Source organism: Esox lucius, chromosome 5 (genome assembly GCF_011004845.1).
Source record: "Esox lucius isolate fEsoLuc1 chromosome 5, fEsoLuc1.pri, whole genome shotgun sequence".
Classification (NCBI taxonomy): domain Eukaryota; kingdom Metazoa; phylum Chordata; class Actinopteri; order Esociformes; family Esocidae; genus Esox; species Esox lucius.
Genome location: NC_047573.1, coordinates 38,062,852 through 38,083,512, shown reverse-complemented (window position 1 = coordinate 38,083,512; position 20,661 = coordinate 38,062,852). Strand labels below are relative to the sequence as shown.

General features: G+C 47.7%; 1 protein-coding gene across 2 annotated transcripts in view; it reads right to left on the bottom strand.

The window, feature by feature from the left end:
- The window catches only part of cd37 (CD37 molecule), a 50,066-nt gene that overhangs the window by 11,864 nt on the left and 17,541 nt on the right, over window positions 1–20,661 (bottom strand). The gene's annotated exons all lie outside the window — the stretch shown is intronic.

Below are 20,661 nucleotides of genomic sequence, written 5' to 3'. Positions count from 1 at the left end.
TCACAAGGTGAAAGTATTTATAAAAATCACTTGCAATATTGTGGGTTTAATTCCCGGGACCATCAATTGGGCTCTGTATGCAAACCTGCTTGTAAATTGCTTTTGAAAATATTGGTAAAAACAAGCTGTAGCTTCATACTCAGGTTTGTAATTGCTTTCAATTGTGTTTCAAAAGTTCTGCGTAAAGGGGTCTGAAAACATAAGTAAATGTGATATTTTCAGTTTTTTCATTATGGGTTATTCAGTGTAGATTGATTAAGAAAAGTATATTTTTAATACTGTCAGGTCCTGACTATAGAGATGCCCCTAGCCATGTCTATGTTTGTCAGGGTTATAGGGCCTGGCAGAAGGGATACCTCTAGGCATCTCCGCACTTTGGTTTTTGGTTGTCCCCAGTCATCAAATCAAAGTGCTTTACAGAGACACCCAGCCTTAAACTCCCTAAGAAGGCCGAATTTTAGGAAGAAACCTAGAGAGGACCCAGGCTCAGAGGGGTGACCAGTCCTCTTCTGGCTGTGCCGGGTGAGATATTAAGAGTCCAATTAGAATAATAAATACATTTCTCTGGGCTAAATCCAGAGTCTATTTGATTCAAAATTATGACCAGGTGGACAAGGACAGGGACAGCAACGGGCCCCCCAAACCAGGTACTCCACAGGTGTGGACCAGGAGCTCATCTCCATCCATAATCTTCCGCTTATCCGGGGCCAGGTCGCGGGGGCAGCAGTCTAAGCAGAGATGCCCAGACTTCCCTCTCCCCAGTGTAGATATATTGATTGAATAAGTTGTTAAACTATTGTAAGCATTCAGGCAACATATTAAATGTCTGTATCAGGAGCTGAAACTGAAATGTTATAAGTAGAGAACAGGAAGTCTTAGGGGAGCAGACATCCTGTCTGCGTTTGAGAAACAGGAAACAGGTTAACAAGACACACACATAGTCTGAAACTGAGTTTAGAATAGACAGACAGAAAACCACAAAGGGCAAAGATGACGCTTGGGGCTGCATTTACACATATAAGGTATAGAACATAAATTGGACCAATGGCACACTTGCTTTGCTAACTTAATGCCTCTATCTTTTGAGCGTATTTGAAGTATGAATAATGCTGTTTTGACTGTTGATCCTTGGACATTGTGCGGCGACACTCTGTCTCCAGAAGCTTCTGTAATAAACGGATATACGATACGATAATTGACCTGACTCCTGGTGTTTTATTCTCCTTTCCAACAAACCAACTCGGGAAGTGTTTGACTTCAACAATTTTGGGGGCTCGTCCGGGATTGGAAAAAGGAGAAGGAATTCGACCCGGTCCAGACAACCTACACGAGATTCACAGGTTCCTGAGCCGGTTCATGATAAAGGTAAGCAGAGCCTGTTATATCTAAATCTGCATATTGGCTATGAACTAAATTGTGAACCTGTGGAAATAGTGGGGTACTGGTTTAAATTCAGGAGGGCAAGGCAATTGGTATTTGTTCTCGGGTTGACTACCCCTGACCACTTCCCGACGGGGACGGTGGAGATTGTAAGCAGGAGACTTGACAATCAGTCGGGTGAACGGCCCGAGGAGATAGGGACACCTCGAACATAAGGGGTGAGATAGAATCTCACATATAGATAAACACTAGTAAGGAGATGGACGGGGAGTATGAGAGAGAAGTAGATGACGATGGGTGGGGTCCAGGTACGGGAAAGTGGAAACAATTGGGGATACAGGTGGCAAATGTAATGACAGTTGTAGGCAGGATGGACCCAATTCAGAAAGAAAAGTAAGAGAGAGAAGAGAAATTGCGACAAGTGGTGAGTGAGGCAGGATTAAGGATGGAGGAAAGGAGACCATTACATGTTATTTTGTGGAATAAAGCGAAGGATTGTGCCAAAAATCGAGATAGAGTTAGGGACAAAAAAGAAACAGCAAATTTGGTCAAGAGAAGGAGATATAGAGATCAGGAGAAGGAATGGGAAAAGCACAGAAAAGAATGGTGTAAATTAGCAGTGTGGTGTCAGGATGTAGAACATTTGAACAAAGAGAAAAAGGAGCAGAAAATTAAGGAGGAGAAAAAGGGAGGAGAGATAGAACCCCCAGCATATGAAGATGACCCGGTGTCGCCTAGTGCACCGCTTGTACCACTGTATCCAGTGTTACGTTTAGAAAGTGGGACATTGTGTTTAGACCCACAGAACAGCGAGCCCGTACCTCAATTCACAGGAAAGCAAGATAAGTTGAGTAGGAAGGCAGAGTCAGAGAGCGAGACAGACACTGAGGGGGAAGTGAAACCGTTTAAGGCAAGGGCAGAGAGAGAGTACGGGAGGTATGAGGAGAGAAGTGAGAAGGGGAAGAAACTAGGAGAGAATAAACAGGATGAGGTTAAAGGGGCCAGGAAGAAAAGGTCAGGCAGTGCTAAAGGCAGGTTAGGTGAGGACACAAGGTCGGGGTCGGACGATAGTGACACAGTGAGAAAGACAAAAAATAAGCAGAAAAAAGTAAATTCACATAGAGGACGGGTGTTACTCACGGGGAAAGCAGTAGGGAGATGGACTGACTCAGACGAAGACCCCGACGTAGATAGTAGTGGAGATTGGAGCAAGGGAGACGTAGATGTAGACCCTCTGCCGCGTTCGCCCCCACCAAAACAAAAACTACACCATGACGCATTAGAATCGGTTCAAAGGACTAAAAATAAAATGTATACACAGTCACAAGGAGGGGAAGCTTGTTCTGCTGGGTTTCAGCTGCCTCTCTTTAGAGTGGGAGGCGAGGAACCGCAATATAAACCATTGGGGCTGGGAGACGTACAGGCACTGGTAGATAAATTACCCCCGATGGGAGAGGGAGGTGGACTATGGTTGGCACAATTTGATAAACTCACAGCCGGTCAAATGTTGGCACTGGGGGACTGGAGGGCAGTAGCCGCCCGAGCCATGTCCGCCCAGGCTATGACTGAGATAGAAAAAGGGGCTGCCACTAGGCGGAGCCCTGACAACACCCCTTTCAGTCAGGGGGTCGGGTGCATAGCCACGGCCCTGAGGGAACGATTTCCCTTGCCCGCTGGGGCCCCGATGTCCAAGTTACCTTGGGAAAAAGACCAACACCCTAGACAGTATCTAGAAGCATGTAAAGAAACATGGACCAAACACACAGGGCACCACCCGGGGAAGGGAGGTCTGCAGCAGGACTGGTTTAGAAGGGCGGTCTTAGAGGGACTTCCAGAGAAAATAAAAGAGGCAATGATGGCAAATCCTGACTTGCCGGGTAGTGAATCACACGTATGTAGTGCATCATTTAGAGAGGGCTAAAGACGAGGAGACAGAAAAAGACAAACAGATACAGGAACTGAAAGAGAAACTGTTGCGCTTACAGCTGGGTGAAGCCAAAGTGAGGTTCAATGAAGGGAAAAAGAAACACAGACAGATGGCAGCCCTAGGCTCGGGAGAACCTGACACACCCGACTTATACCCTGTTCCCACATGGGCACCCCAACCTCACGGTGGCCAGAGGGCATTCACCGCGCCCTATCGACCAGGGACTCCAAGGGGAGGTTTTGGTAGGGGGAGGGGGCGGGGTAGAGGCAGAGGGGCTCCAGGAGACCAAGTCCCATACAGGGCCTGCTTTACGTGTGGTGACCCGAACCACTGGTCCAGAGAGTGCCCACAGAACGCTGCAAGGGGCAGAGAATACCCAAACCAAGGGGCAGCTCCAGTTCCCAACCCACACGCCGTCCCACCACCTAGTGCACCTGGCCAATACCCACTCTCTTATGAGGGAGGGTGGGACCAGGAATGATGGTCTACAGGGAGGGGAGGGGACAGCGCAGGAAAGGCAGACCCCATGCTGTCCCTGAATGTCGACAGGAAGGACTTTCTGGTTGACACAGGTGCCACTTTTTCCACCATCACCGCCCCTCCCACCACAGGACTGTTAACCTCCAAGACAGTGGAGGTTGTGGGGTTTGAAGGGGTGGGACAGACTTTGCCAATGACATTTCCTCTTAAAACAATACTGGGTAAACAGGCCCTGAGCCATCCGTATGTGGTGTCAGCAAACACACCAGTGAACTTATTGGGGAGAGACTTGTTGATAAAACTGGGGGCTAATATCTTGTGTTCTCCAGATGGACTAACTGTCACGTTACCAGATGGGACGTCGGCGGTGTGCGGACCTGAAACCACACGCAAAGGGCAGTACCTGGTACAACCGGTGAAGGGTGAAATAACGGAGATATACTGGGGACTATTGATACCGGAAAAGCCGGACAAACAGGGTATTTTGTCCCAGTACTTCAAGTGGAGGCCGTGGATCTCCCTCCTCGAGCCGTACTTTCCTCCGCCAGACCCCCCACATGTAACCCTATTTTATGATCGACAGGGCGATGAGGTGTATAGAGAGGGGTTTGGGGATGTATTGTGTGGGGACACGTGGCAGGTCGGGTCTAAATTCATATATGTAGGCCCTGAAGGGGTAGCGGCAGATGTACAGTTGACAGACGAGCAGGATCAGTGGTACATAATGGCGGAGGAGTCCGTCCCGCATGTGTCACTGGCCCTGCATCCTAAACACCAAGCAAAAGACCTGGGGCCTATGGTTAAAAGGGCGGTCGAATGCACTGATTGGACACTCACTCAGGCGCAAAACGTATGGTACTCACCCAGATGTAAGACGTATCGGTTAGAGGCACCAGGGACGGATTGGGTATATTTAGAGCGAAGGGAGATAACCCGGGATCATGGGAGGGAAAAGATGGATCACCCTGTAGCCACGGCCAGACTTAAAGAGTTACCGGACTCACTGTGGTCCAAGGGCCCCATGGACGTGGGGCTCACCGATTGTCCACCGGTCACCTTTAAAATCAGACCTGGAGAGCCCATATGGCTGCCCCAATACTCACACAAACCAGAGGCAGAGGAAGGGTTAGATGTGACATTGAATGGTTTGTGGCCCACAGGGGTGTTGGAGGAGTCATGTTCCGCGTGGAACACGCCTATCCTCCCGGTAGAAAAGAAAGGGACAGGGAAATACCGTATGGCCCATGATCTCAGAGCTATTAACGACAATTTACTCACACCCACTATACCGGTACCTAACCCGTATGTAGCACTCACTAATTTGACCCCTGATCAAAAATGGTTCACCTGCATTGACCTGGCTAATGCTTTTTTCTGTCTCCCACTAGCAGAGGAACTTCGTGATATTTTTTCTTTCGCACATAGGGGTCGACAATGGCTATACACAAGACTACCACAGGGGTTCGCGCTTTCCCCTGGCATATTCAACCAGGTACTGAGAGAAGCGCTGCAGGGATGCTGCCTGCCGACAGGGGTAACTTTGGTCCAGTATGTAGACGACCTGCTGCTGGCGGCCCCGACGGTGGCTGCCTGCATTCAAGCTACAATGACGGTCCTCACCAGACTGCCTGAGAAAGGGTTCAAGGTGTCGAAAGAAAAGCTACAGCTGGTAAGGACACAGGTCTCCTTTCTGGGCAGAGTAATCTCGCAGAAGGGAGCGGAGCTTTCCCCAGCACACCGCACAACCATCCTCCACCATCCTAAACCCACAGAGCCACTTAGAGCGCTAGTTAAAGAATAAGGGAATGCGTAAACTTAAAGCCACACTCAATTGGACTTGCCCGGCCGACCAGGCCTTCATTTTGCTGAAACAACAACTAGCCACTGCATCACAAAACCCTTTTTTCTAGGTGTTTCTGAAACAGGACAAGTCATGAACAGGGTCCTGTTTTAGAAAAAAGGGGGAGATAGGAACATCCTTATGTACATAAGTGTAGGATTTGACAAAACTTAAAAAAGGCACCCTACCTGCACACAGCATGCAGCGGGGGTAGCGAGACTCATTCAAAAATGCGCACACAAAGTGATGGGACATCAACTTCAGATACTCACAACACACAGTGTAGTGGCGTATGTAAATTAACAGATGTTCATTATGACTTCCCTCAGGCAACAACACCTAAGCAAAATTCTCAGGGCTCCAAATTTGACTTTCACACATGAAGGGATAAATATGGCAGACCGAATGGAAACGGGGCTACCACATGAGTGCGCACAAGAGGTAGTGAGGGAGAGTAAGACACGAACCGATCTGGAGGCAGAACCCCTCCCAGGGGCAGAGGACCTCTTCACTGATGGGTGCTGTTTCAGACACGAACAAGATGGGCTGAGGGCGGCCTTTGCGGTAGTGAAACTAACACCAGAGGGTTTAGTTACAGTGACAGCAGAGAGGCTCCAGGGGCTTCAGTCAGCTCAGAGAGCAGAAGTGAGAGCAGTGATAGAGGCACTCAGGCAGGCCAAAGGAAAGAGAGTTAACATTTACACAGATTCGGCATACGCAGAAGGCGCAGCGCACGTGGAGCTAGGACAGTGGTTAAAAGCTGGGTTTAGAACAGCAGGAGACAAACCGATTAAACACGAGGCAGAGATGAGAGAACTAGCCGAGGCCCTAGTCCTGCACGAAAAGGTAGCCATCATAAAATACAAAGGACACGATAATTCAAATAATGTAGTAGCTCAGGAAAATCAAGCGACAGATACAGCAGCAAAACAGGCAGCAGGGTACACTCCGCGAGTGATGGTGGGAAGAGCAGAAGAGGAAGTGGGGTGGGGAGAAGGCTCTGAGAGAGACGAGCTAGTGAGACATCAAAAGGGAGCTTCCCCACAAGAGAAAACTATTTGGCCACAGAGAGGAGCAACAGAGACGAGAGGGCTCTGGAGAGGGCCAGACGGTGGAGTAATACTTCCACCAGCCATGCGGGGAGATACATTTGCAGAAGCCCATGGGTTGGGCCATGTAGGGCCAGTGCAGATGTTGAGGAACTTTTGCCATTGGTGGCACCCGTTTATGGTAGACATGGTACGCAACTACACGAGGACATGCATCATCTGAACTCACCACAATCCAAAACCGACGATCAAACCTGAGATGGGGGCGTTCCCCATGACGACGAGACCTGGACAAGAGATAGTGATAGACTACACGGACATGGGGGAAACTGTACGGGGGTGCCGTTACATGTTAGTGTGTGTGGATGTGTTCACAGGGTGGCCAGAAGCCTGGCCGCCAAGAAGTGAGGACAGTCAGACAGTCATCAAGTGTTTAGTGAACCAGTACATTCCCAGACACGGCTTCCCAGAGAAAATCAGGTCAGACAATGGGTAGAGAGCTTATTGGGCCTAAAACATGCTTTTGGCACTGTATACCATCCACAGTCCCAGGGAAAGGTAGAAAGGATGAACCAAAACTTAAAAAACAAGTTGGCTAAAATATGTGCACAGACTAAATTGAACTGGGTAGATGCACTGCCACTGGCACTCATGACGATTCGATGCTCGTTGACCACTGGGTTCACCCCATACGAGCTGCTGACGGGGAGACAGTCTCCAGGACCAGCCGCGGGGCCTGCGGTCCCGGAAGGGGAAAAGTGGCCCAAAGATCACAGAGTGTATTTTGATGAAATGCGAGCTCTCGTTTCAGAATTCTCCAATAGAGTCGGAGAACGGAGGAACCTGCACCCGCTGGACCAGAACCTGCCCCAGGTGGAGTGGGTGCTGCTGAAGGTCATCAAGCGAAAGTGGTCAGAGCCAAGGTGGACGGGTCCTCATCAGGTGGTGGAGAGAACGAGCCATGCGGTCCGCCAGAGGGATAAAAGAGAGATGTGGTACCATTGGAGCCAGTGTACACCAGCGCAGGAGCCAGGGAGGTCGCTGACGGACCTCATCCAAACCGGGAAGGAGGAGCTTGCCCCAGTGTGGACGGAAGGAGGACCAGAACCAGCCGGACCGGTGCCAGGAGCGGACCCCAGGATACTGCGGGACTACGAGCCAGAGAAGGAGACAAAGGACGGCTCCAGGGGAATAGACTCTTAGGGGAAGGAACTGAAGAATACTGTAACAAAAGGGGGTATAGGACACAGAGTGGCACCTACCACTCGTACCAAGATGACAGGGTTACAGAGAAAGGTCTGAGGAGATGAGAATAGAATGGAGTGGTACATGGACATTGGTGGAATAATGTATGTTGTATGTTGTTACAGGTTTCCCAGGTTGGCATTGGGTCTTCATTCCCCCAGCGAAGAGGTTCGCGACCCCACCTGAGGACACCTGTTTGAGGAAATTTGGGGGCATTGAATTGGACTATGTCAAGGGGTCGCATACGAGCATTCTGGGGTAGATAATCCGCTGGAGGAATGGATGACCTCGATGTTTGGCCAGTGGAAAGGTTTGATAATGTCTGTTCTTTTATCGCTTGCTACATTTTGTGCTATAATGGTTACTTGTGGGTGTTGTTGTATCCCATGCATAAGAGGGCTCGCCATGAGAGTGATCTCTACAGCCATTGAGAAGGCTCCAGGACCGCCACCAGGGATGCTGATGCCTCTACTGGAGCAGCATGACCCAGGAGAACTGGAGCTTGGCGAATAGGGGTGATCTCTCTGGGGAGAGATCAAAAGGGGGAATTGTAGATATATTGATTGAATAAGTTGTTAAACTATTGTAAGCATTCAGGCAACATATTAAATGTCTGTATCAGGAGCTGAAACTGGAATGTTACAAGTAGAGAACAGGAAGTCTTAGGGGAGCAGACATCCTGTCTGCGTTTGAGAAACAGGAAACAGGTTAACGACACACACACATAGTCTGGAACTGAGTTCAGAATAGACAGACAGAAAACCACAAAGGGCAAAGATGACACTTGGGGCTGCATTTACACATATAAGGTATAGAACATAAATTGGACCAATGGCACACTTGCTTTGCTAACTTAACGCCTCTATCTTTTGGGCGTATTTGAAGTATAAATAATGCTGTTTTGACTGTTGATCCTTGGACATTGTGCGGCGACACTCTGTCTCCAGAAGCTTCTGTAATAAACGGATATACGATACGATAATTGACCGGACTCCTGGTGTTTTATTCTCCTTTCCAAGAAACCAACTCGGGGGAAGTGTTCTTCAACACCAGACACTTCCTCCAGCTCTTCCAGGGGGACACCGAGGCGTTCCCAGGCCCTCCAGCGTGTCCTAGGTCTTCCCCGGGGTCTCCTCCCGGTGGGAGGGGACCGGAACACCTTCCTAGGAAGGCGTTCTGGAGGCATCCGAAATAGATGCCCAAGCCACCTCAGCTGACCCCTCTCGATGTGGAGGAGCAGCGGCTCTACTCTGAGCTCCTCCCGGGTGACCGAGCTTCTCACCCTATCTCTAAGCTCATGACCATAGGTGAGAGTAGGAACGTAGATTGACCGATAAATCGAGAAATTCGCCTTGCGGCTCTGCTCTTTCTTCACCACGACAGACCAATACATCGACCTCATTACTGCAGAAGCTGCACCGATCCGTCTGTCAATCTCCCGTTCCATCCTTCCCTCACTCGTAAACAAGACCCCTAGATGCTTAAACTCCTCCACTTGACGCAGGGACTCTCCACCAACCTGAAGTGGGCAAGCCACCCTTTTCCGACTGAGGACCATGGATTTGGAGGTACTGATTCCCATCCCCACCGCTTCACACTCGGCTGCAAACCGTCCCAGTGCATGCTGAAGGTCCTGGCTTGAAGGGGCCAACACGACAACATCATCCGCAAAAAGCAGAGACGAAATCGTGTGGTCCCCAAACCTGACTCCCTCCGGCCCCTGGCTGCGCCTAGAAATTCTGTCCATAAAAATTATGAACAGAACCGGCGACAAAGGGCAGCCCTGCCGGAGTCCAACATGCACTGGGAACAAGTCTGACTTACTGCCGGCAATGCAGACCAAGCTCCCGCTTCGGTCGTACAGGGACCTGACAGCCCTTAGCAAAGGACCCAGGACCCCATAAGCACTCTCCACAGGATGCCACGAGGGACACAGTGAAATGCATTCTCCAAATCCACAAAACATGTGGATTGGTTGGGCAAACTCCCATGAACCCTCCAACACCCCGTAGAGGGTATAGAGCTGGTCCAGTTTTCCACGGCCCGGACAAAAACCACACTGTTCCTCCTGAATCCGAGGTTCTACTATCGGCCGTATTCTCCCCTGCCTTCGACTGCCGCCCGATCCTCTCCGCACCGGCCCCTTATGGTCCCTCCTGTGGGTGGTGAGCCCACGGGAAGGGGGCCCCATGCCGCTCCTTCGTGCTGAGCCCGGCCGGGCCCCATGGGGAAAGGCCCGGCCACCAGGCGTACAAGCCCCAACCCCGGGCCTGACTCCAGGGTGGGGCCCCGGCTGCGCCATACCGGGCAACGTCACAGAACTCATGATTTTTTTCGTCATTAAGGGGTTTTTGAAACTCCCAAAATTTTAAACTGGAGGAGACTGAGAAAAGTTAGAAAGTGCATTCCTCATTTCCCCCAGCACAATAATATAGCAGCGTAACAACTTGGAACTGAGACGAGGGGAGGCCCCGGACAGGGCCTAACAGGCAGCTGCCCTGCATTGCCTCTAATTGGGGAGCTTAAGTTTAGTATGTCCACAACACTGTGTGGATCTTTGTTTGTGCCAGTTCGTTAGTTACCGGGGATGTAACTCTGGTTATATGAGTGGAGCGGAGCCCCCTAGAGGGCCAAAGCATCTAATGTTTAACCCTTGCCGCTTAGCGGCTGTCACTGTAAATTAATTATGCACATAGCTCATCCAACCGGAGCACACCTGCCCCTATATACACCAATCAACCATAACATTATGACCACTGACAGGTGAAGTGAATAACACTGATAATCTCATTATCATGTCACCTGTCAATGTGTGGGATATATTAGGCAGCAAGTGAACATTCTGTCCTCAAGGTTGATGTGTAAGTAGCAGGAAAAATGGGCAAGCGTCTGAGCGACTTTAACAAGGGCCAAATTGTGATGCTAGATGACTGGGTCAGAGCATCTCCAAAACTGCAGCCCTTGTGGGGGGTTCCCAGTCTGCAGTGGTCAGTACCTATCAAAAGTGGTCCTAAGAAGGATAAACAGTGTCATGGGCAGCCAAGGCTTACTGATGCACATGGGGAGCGAAGGCTGACCCGTGTGGTCCAATCCAACCAGCTACTGTAGCTCAAATTGCTGAGAAAGATATTGTTGGTACTGATAGAAAGGTTTGTTGTGTATGGGGCTGCGTAGCCCTGTCTACTGCCAAAAGTGTCAACAATGGGCATGTGAGCATCAGAACTTTACCACGGAGAAGGTGGCCTGGTCTGATGAGTCACGTTTTCTTTTACATCAAGTGGATAGCCGGGTGTGTGTGCGTCACTTACCTGATAGAACATATGGCACCAGGATGCACTATGGGAAGAAGGCAACCCGGTGAAGGGGAGTGTGATGATTTGGGCAATGTTCAGCTGGGAAACCTTGGATCCTGCCATTCGTTTGGATTTTACTTAGACACACACCACCTACCTAAGCATTGTTGCAGACCATGTGCACTCTTTCTTGATGACGGTATTCCCTGATGACAATGGCCTCTTCCACAGGATAATGCGCACAAATCTGCGGGTATTTCTATCAGAGGATGAGGAGACCGGCCCTGCTACAGCACCGTCCACCTCCAGAACTGTTCTCCCCCGCTCGGCTGCCCGGGTGCAAAGTCGTTCTGACTCTTTCGCTTCGGAAGATCAGGAGGAGGTCGCTCCCCCGAAGGACAGGAGCGTTGACACCCTAGCAGTGAAGGAGGACTTCGCTGCCATCTCTGCAAGTTCCTTATCTGCGCAAGTACGCATAGGAAGTATGGGGGGCCCCCTTCATGACCCGAGGCACGGTTAAGTTCCACCTCGCCTTCACCACGGGGAAGGGAAGGCTGGAGACGCTGAGCAAAGGGCATTCCGCCCCTGGAGGCCGCCCTGGCTACTTCCCTGGTCCTGGGTTTGAGCACCTGGAATGACAAGCACCTGGCCCTGCCGTCCATGGAGGACTGAGTCTCCGCCAGCCTGGTGCAGTCCCTGGCGGCCTGCAACAACGTGGGCCTCTTGGCGGCGGCCGTGACTAGGATGACCGATGGTCGCACCTCGCTGTCTCCGGCGGAGGTGAGGGAGGTGGCAAGGGCTTCGGCAGCCATCCTCAAGCTCACCCAGGCTAACTCTCTCTCGGCCAGCTGGATGATGGCCACGTCAGTGGTGCAGGTCAGGCACCTGTGGCTGGCACTCACCTCCCTGAAGGAGCCGGAGAAGATTACTTCTTTGAGAAGAGGACATACTCTTTGGCGCCACGGTCACTGAGGCCCTGGTGCGCCAAAAGAAAGACAGGGAGGAGCATATCCACTGGGTCCCCTTCTGCTGGTTCTTGCTTCCTCTTCGGGTTCACGGAGACCTGGGGGTCGGCTGCGTCGCCGTCCTCAACATCAATGTGCCAGGTCTACGGGCGCATCAGAACCGGATGCGGCTCGACCGGTGCAGCATGAGGGGAGGGAGCCTCGCCCCCCGAGGCCGTCCCCTCCTCCTCCACCTTCCCGCTGGCAGAACGAGGGAGTCCAGAAGGTCCCTCCGTTCAAAATGCGGCGTACCTGACTCTTTGGTGGGGAGTATCCCTCGGACACTTCCCCACCCTGTGTGCGTTTGGTGGGGAGCTCCTCTGTATTGGTAAATAAAGCTACAGTGGGGAGAACAAGTATTTAATACACTGCCGATTTTGCAGATTTTCCTACTTACAAAGCATGTAGAGGTCCCGTAATTACAACTGTGAGAGACGGAATCTAAAACAAAACTCCAGAAAATCACATTGTATGATTTTTAAGTAATTAATTAGCATTTTATTGCATGTCATAAGTATTTGATCACCTACCAACCAGTAAGAATTCCGGCTCTCACAGATCTGTTAGTTTTTCTTTAAGAAGCCCTCCTGTTCTCCAATCATTACTGCACCAGTTTAAACTCGTTACCTGTATAAAAGACACCTGTACACACACTCAATCAAACAGACTCCAACCTTTCCAGAATGGCCAAGACCAGAGAGCTATGTAAGGACATCAGGGATAAAATTGTAGACCTGCACAAGGCTGGGATGGGCTACAGGCCTATAGGCAAGCAGCTTGGTGAGAAGGCAACAACTGTTGGCGCAATTATTAGAAAATGGAAGAAGTTCAAGATGACGGTCAATCTCCCTCAGTCTGGGGCTCCATGCAAGATCTCACCTTGTGGGGCATCAATGATCATGAGGAAGGTGAGAGATCAGCCCAGAACTACACGGCAGGACCTGGTCAATGACCTGGGACCACAGTCTGAAAGAAAACCATTAGTTACACACTACGCCGTCATGGATTAAAATCCTGCAGTGCACGCAAGGTCCCCCTGCTCAAGCCAGCGCATGTCCAGGCCCGTCAGAAGTTTGCCAATGACCATCTGGATGATCCAGAGGAGGAATGGGAGAAGGTCATGTGGTCTGATGAGACAAAAATGTCGCTTTTTGGTCTAAACTCCACTCGCTGTGTTTGGAGGAAGAAGAAGGATGAGTACAACCCCAAGAACACCATCCCAACCGTGAAGCATGGAGGTGGAAACATCTTTCTTTGGGGATGCTTTTATGCAAAGGGGACAGGACGACTGTAACGTATTGAGGGGAGGATGGATGGGGCCATGTATTGCGAGATCTAGGCCAACAACCTCCTTCCCTCAGTAAGAGCATTGAAGATGAGTCTGTGGCCCCCCCTACTGCAACCGCCTGGGTGGCTGGCATGTGTGGGAGCCCGGGCAGGGTTCTGTTGGGCGAGGAGTTTCTCGCTTGACCCACTAAGGTATCAGGCCAGTTATACTCGGCTGCGCTGCCTGCTGGAGCCTTTATCTCCATGGTTATGGCTCCGATGGGGAGATGAACAGCTCGGCCCAGGTGGCGCATGCATCTTCTTCTCCCTTTCGGGTTGGCCCAGCCTTGGGCGGGGTGGCTGTTTGCGGACGGCCCCCTCGTGGCAGTTGGGGCAGCGGAAGCGTACAGTCAATGGCTAGCCACACTCTCTCTGTTTTACTCAGAATGGCGTTGTCTATGCACACTGCCAGGCAGGTTAGACAAGACACTGAGGAAGGGTTATGCGCTGCATAACGGAGAGAGGCCAATCTGCGGGCCCTGGAACACGTCTGGCTGTTGCGTACAGTGTTGGTGTTCTCGGTCATGTCGCTGCTGGGCTTGATGTCATCAGCCCACGCGGTGGTTCCGCTGGGCCTGCTATGCATGCGGGGCCTACAGCGCTGGTTTGCACATCTCCGGGTTGGATCCTGTGCTTCACCGACAGTGATTGATCAAGATCCAGAGCTCTCTCGAGTCGGACCTAGAGTACTGGAGAGGCCTGCTACGTGGGGTTCCCATGGGCAGATTGTCGGTTTGGGTCCCGGTATTTACGGACACGTCCCTATTTTTAAGAGTAATAGTTAGTATGTTACATTTACGCAAATCATGAATGTTTAAATTATTTTTTATATTTATTACTTTCCAAATACATTTATTTCCATGAAAATACATATGCAGCCATAAGAAAGACATCAATATTATAACGATTTGTTATAACGATAGATACAAATTTGAACAACAGAGGATCGCTTTGGGGCACAATCGGCCAATGTAGGCTTGTACACAATCTCCCAAACTTACACAATCTACACACGCTCTCTGTGTGTAGTTACATTAGGCTAACATATGTCAGTGTATCAGCTGACTAGCCAGTTATAGCTTAATCTTGTGTGCAATATTCATGTTCCCGCACTAACTGACTGGGGGGGACCATTGATTTGATGTTACGTTAGCCTATGCTACATGCTACTTTGTAGGCTAACACGGTCCATCACGATGTCCAATTGATGCCAGGATGTCCTGCAGCTGGCGTGGTATACACCCAGGTCACCAACCGGCCCTGCACTCTCTGAGGCACATAGGTCTTGTCCGGGGGGCAGGTTGCTGGGGTGGGGTCCCTGGCGACAGGTCCCTGGCGACAGGAACCATGATACAAGGGGGGTAGTATAGGGACATCCTTTGGAAGCTCTGCTTCCCGGTCATGCAGACGTGAGATTGCGTCCACCCTGACGTTCTTCATACCTGGCAGTACATCAGGGTCAACTGGAAGCGTTAGAATAAAAGCATGCTACCACTACGCTATTTTACAAGGGGTAGTCAAGTCAGTCAGCCAGAAAGAGATATTCACTCTTCTTGGTCAGCTCTGCTAATGAGTGTTCATACCCAATAACTTTGAGTGTTTTTGGGTATGCTGCAATCTTGAGGTCTCCCCACAAATGTTCAACCCTCTGGGCCACACAAGGACAGACACAGACTTTTCCCAAAGACTGTGAGCTTCAGATTGCTGTCATGCAGAAATATTAATCTTACACATAACTAAAAATATGTTTTTGCTTTTTTTAACATTGGATATTGTCTGTAGATTTGAAGGCACTGTTTACATACAATTGGCACCTGATAGAGTGCCTAGAGTATACAAATAGTGTGCAAAGCTGTCATCAACGCAAAGGGCGTCTTGAATATTCATTTGGGTTACATGATTCTGTGTGTGTTATTTCATATTTCTGCATCATTAATATTCTTCCACAATGTGGAAAATACAATAAAAATAAAGAAATACCAATGAGTAGGTAAGTCCAACATTTTGACTGATACTGTATATACACTACCAATCAAAACTTTTAGAACATCCGGATTGTTCCAGTTTTTTTATTCATTTGAGCAGTTCAGATCCAGTTAATAACCTGAAAGGGTGCAAAGGTGTGAGAAAGCATGTATTTTCCTGATAATATATGTGTATTTAAACTGTTTTGATTTTCGTACTTTTACTTGCGTAGTGTTATTATGCAATAAAGACTTGTTGTTATGACATAACACCTGAGGTGCATTTGGTGTCACACATGATTTTAGAAAAATCTGGAACAACAGAGGATTCATGAAGTCACTGGCTAGAAGCACATGGCAAGATTCTCACAGAAGAGTACAAAGGCAATGATCTGGCTGATAGAGCTGCGAAGGCAGCTGCCAAGCAGATAACACTATCACCCAGACTCATGAGAAGATATACATTGGCACTGCCACACATCAAAGACATGCAGAACAATGCACCAAAAGATGAAGTATGGGAATGGATGTCTGCAGGATGTGTGGAAATACAACCTTAGGTGGGTAGCACCAAACCCACTCCTCCCATACCTAATAACTCAGATAACTTTGGCATTGACAAAATAATCAAACCTTTCTTTGGAAAATGGTGGAAACCTGGTGTGTGGAAGAAAGCTTAAACTATCGTAGCAAACTGTAACATCTGTATGGTAAAAAATACAAAGGGAATAGTGAAAGTGCAGACACGTTGGGCACCAGCCCTACCAGGACCCTTCAGACACTTACAGCTTGACTACATTACTCTGCCTAAGAGTAAAGGATTTGAAGACATCTTGGTAATTGTTGGCAGTTTCTCACGATGGGTGGAGGCCTATCCTACCAAGAAAGGGACAGCACAGCACATGGCAAAAGTTTTGCTTCGTGAAATCATTCCCAGATGGGAATTACCGGAACAATTGGACTCTGATCGAGGAACTACTGGGAAAGTGTGTCAGGAGGTAGCTCGCTTCCTGGGCAAAGACTGGAGACTACATTACCCTTATCATCCCCTATCCAGTGGTCATGTGGAATGCCAAAACCAGGTCCTGAAGAGCAGATTAGCAAAAATGCATCAAGAAGGAATAGCGTGGCCTGATGCGCTGCCTACCATCTTATGCAGTATAAGAGCTACACACAAAAAGACTACATGTTTAAGTCCATTTGAGGTTGTCACAGGCAGGCCTATGTCACTACCAGGCATGCTAGACCTGAGAAAAGCAGATAAACACATCATGAGTGATACTATGCTTAATTACTGTATGCAACTGTCAGAAGCAGTAGCAGAGGCAGACAGACAGTCAAGGAAGCGTAAGGAACAACCCCCAAAGGGGGACATGATGTAGTGCCATGACAATGGGTAATGATAAAGAAACACCTTACAGAGACAATAGGAGAAAATGGGAGGGACCTTATCAAATTTTACTTGTCACTATATCAGCAGTGAAGATACAGGGTAAATCAAGGTGGATACATGTTATTCTTTCCAAGGTAGTACATGACGAAGAGCAGTGCCTTGAGACAATAGAACAAGTCGCAATAGGCAACCGGGGGCCCATCTTGGGTGAAGATGCATAAAAAAGGATCAGAATCTGAATTTTGTTTATGCAACCACTGCAATTGTCATTTTGCAAAATTGAGGCAGGGTATCTACCTTTCTCATAGAAACACCCATACTATCACTATCTCTCTTTGTTCTTTTTGCAGGTTATGCAGATTGCCCACCTGACTCTAACTTAGCACACCTGACACAAACTGCATTCCAGTCTTTTTGACTCTACAAAGATAAAGTGACGAATGGGATCAGCGTCAAGACCAACCTATTTGACCAATGGATAGGAAGAAGAATTCTTCATTATTGTTAAGTGTCAATTAGATCCTTAGTGATTGTTATTTTTTTGGAATGATACCAAATCAGAAATAGTTAGCCACTAGGACAGTAGATTCTCACACTATTGAAACTTATAAGATCACTATGTTCATGGTAAATGTTTCTGTGTGTTTCCTGGTGGTACAGTGTGGTGGTGCTCTAGTCCCAAACATTGATGCACATAGACACGAGGATGGTCATCATGGTATTAATAAATATTTGGCCCTCTTCCTACAATTTGCCAGGACGATTAACCAGAGTAGTTGTTGGATTTTTACCCATACCCCGTCCACCGCTAACGGAGGTATTCCCTTAGGAGTTATTCCATTCAATAAGTCTGAGAATTTAGGGATCTGGAGAGACCTCAGTTGGTTTAAATTATCTATATACAATAATTGGGGTGTTAATGAGAGCTACTTGCACTCTCTTGGACCAAATGCTTCTGACCCCTGCTGGAGGAAACCTAATCGATCTGGATGCATTTCCAGATGCATTTAACATCTTTAGGTGTGCCTGTGAAATCATGGCGTCATAGTTGCCGTCATATGCCAGCCTTCAAAAGAAACAGCCCTGATTTCTGGCGTCGTCCACCACATATAGTAGTTACTAATCCGCCCAGGGGGTGGTTGTGTATACAGCGAGAACAATCCAAAAGTCATTGAACAATATTATAATGCTTTTGTGTTTGTAGGCTTAAGTAATTGCAATGGAACAGCAGACCTCTCTATTTGTGATGGTACTACTATCCCATCAGTTTTTGATGTATGCCAATATAACCCTCAGTAATGGTACTGAAACTGTACTTTTTGCTAAGACCTTAGGCAACCTAATAACTACGGGGATGATTGCTCCTAATGGAACTAATTTCCTTTTTGGCCCTAAAGTCTATCCATGGCTCCCACCTTTATGGCGAGGATCATGTTTTTTAGGTTATGTAATTCTGCATGTGAGACTGAGTACAGATTCTCCCTTTAAGACATGACATACTCGAGACATCACATTGAAACTGAAAGTTTTTTTGCTATTGCACTGCCATGTTGGCAAGAGAAGTTATTAGTATGGCTATCTCTTTGGAGGCTTTAGCTAATATGACCTCTGAAAGCCTGAAATTGCAGTCAGCTGAAATGGTCGCCCTTCGTACTGTTGCAATGCAAAATAGACTTATCGTCGGCTCAGGGGGGAACCTGTGCAGTTATTGGAACTGAGTGTTGTACCTACATACATGATAACTCAGAAGAACTGACTGATTTGGCTGGTAAGATCCATTAAGGAAGTTGGTAAATACCATAATTACAATCCTGATGATTTAGGTTTTTCTAAATGGTTGTCATCTATTTGTTGGTAAATTGGGAGGTTCTGCTAAACATGATTATGCCAGCGGTGGTTGTGTTGTTGGTCTTTTTTGTCCTAGTAACACTTGCCGAGTGTGCTGTCGACAGGTGTCTGTCACTCAAAGGCGTGTGCTCCCACTGAACTTTCACGAGCACGGGCGGTGCCCCAACCAGCTCCAGTGTGCCCAGAAGGACTGTGATATCTGTGCTGACCAACGAGAAAGCATGCATTTTCCTGATAAGTGGGGTGTATTTTAGTTCTATACTTTTTTTGGATAATACAACACGAATGTTGCTTTGCAAATATGTGCCATATTCCTTCTGTCTTGGAAACTTCACAAAGGACAACAGTTGAACATGTAGTGATGCTCACTACACCATACACCCTGTCCATACATCCCGTGTGTGGATCCAAGAACAATGGACACTATACAAGAACGTAGGGAGGTTGGAACATACATGGCACTTATATGATTGGAAGACAGCCAGAGAGTGGAGGGATGTGTCTAAGACATTTGGAGAAGCACAGAGACCAAGAAGAGAGAGATGTCAAGAAGGTGGAACATCAAGGAAAGACATGTACTATATTTTGTGAATAAACAACAAAGGAACACTTCTCCCCCTGACTTGGGTCCGTTATTATTCGGCAAAAGAGCCAGAAGCTAACAAAGGTAAGCAGTAAACTGTCAGAGGTTCAAAAGGTTTGTGTTATATTTCAGTTATACAAAAATAATGGGGTAATGTCCTAACATGCTCATAACTCTGTCATAACCATGTCAAAAAATGTTATTTCAGCTGACATAAGATGCAGTATCCTGTCATAACATGTTCACGACCCTGTAATGACATATTTTGAAATGTATTTTTTATGACACTTATGCAAATCTGTCAAAACATATCAAACCATTCTGTAACACCAGTTTTCTCATAAACAATATTTTTATATTACATGTGATTATAAATACTATATATATCTATATAATGATGCATTAATTGATATTACCCTTCCCCAATGCTTTGTTTCTCATGACTAGGATTGCCAGCAGTAGATTTCGGGAGCAAGACATGACATCCTCTTTGTGGTTAATGATGTTGAGATAAATAATGCTGATTTAATAACCATGTATTTTTATGTTTTTGTTTTATTAAATTGTATGTTGCAGCCAGGTATATCTTCCGAGGTTTAAAACTCCATCATACTGTTGAAATTCTCACACCTTATCTCTGGGAAGAATAGGTAAAGAATGTCTTTTGTCTTACACTCAGCCACACTCACTCAGACTTTACACCTGGCTCAGTTAGAGAGACAGGATTAAAACCCAACCATTAACATACAAATGAAACTGCCCCCGATACAGCAGGAAGAAACCTGCTGTCTCCAACCCCCTGATGTTCTAGTCTAGGTTATGACAATATAATGTAAATTACTGTAACCTTGTTAAGATTTCACATATGTATGCAAGAACCTGTTGATCTGTGAACGAAAATAACCCCAAAGGGGAAGAGTTTAGAGCATGCCCTTCTTTCATTGGACAGCGAAAACAAAGAGATTTGTCCAATATGTCACCATGCCAACGAAGAGCCAATAAGGATGGGTTTTACTCACAAGAGTGAAAAGTAACTGCCCCTGTGACGGGAGAAACAAAACCAATGGTTAATCTTGATTCGGCGCAAATATTTGTGGAAGCTTGAGGGATAAAACAAGTATTTAACCGCTGCAGCATATTTCATGTATTTTGACTTATCATTTCCTATTCATAAATCTTTGTGTTAAAATTTTCATTCGGACCGAAGCCTTGTCCTTCTTCAGAGATTCTGATACACGCAAATTCTTAACAATGACCAAGATAAGGGCATGTACAGCTAGGTGATAGGCCTATCAAATAATCAAATGTTTGCTGCAAGGCATGTATCCC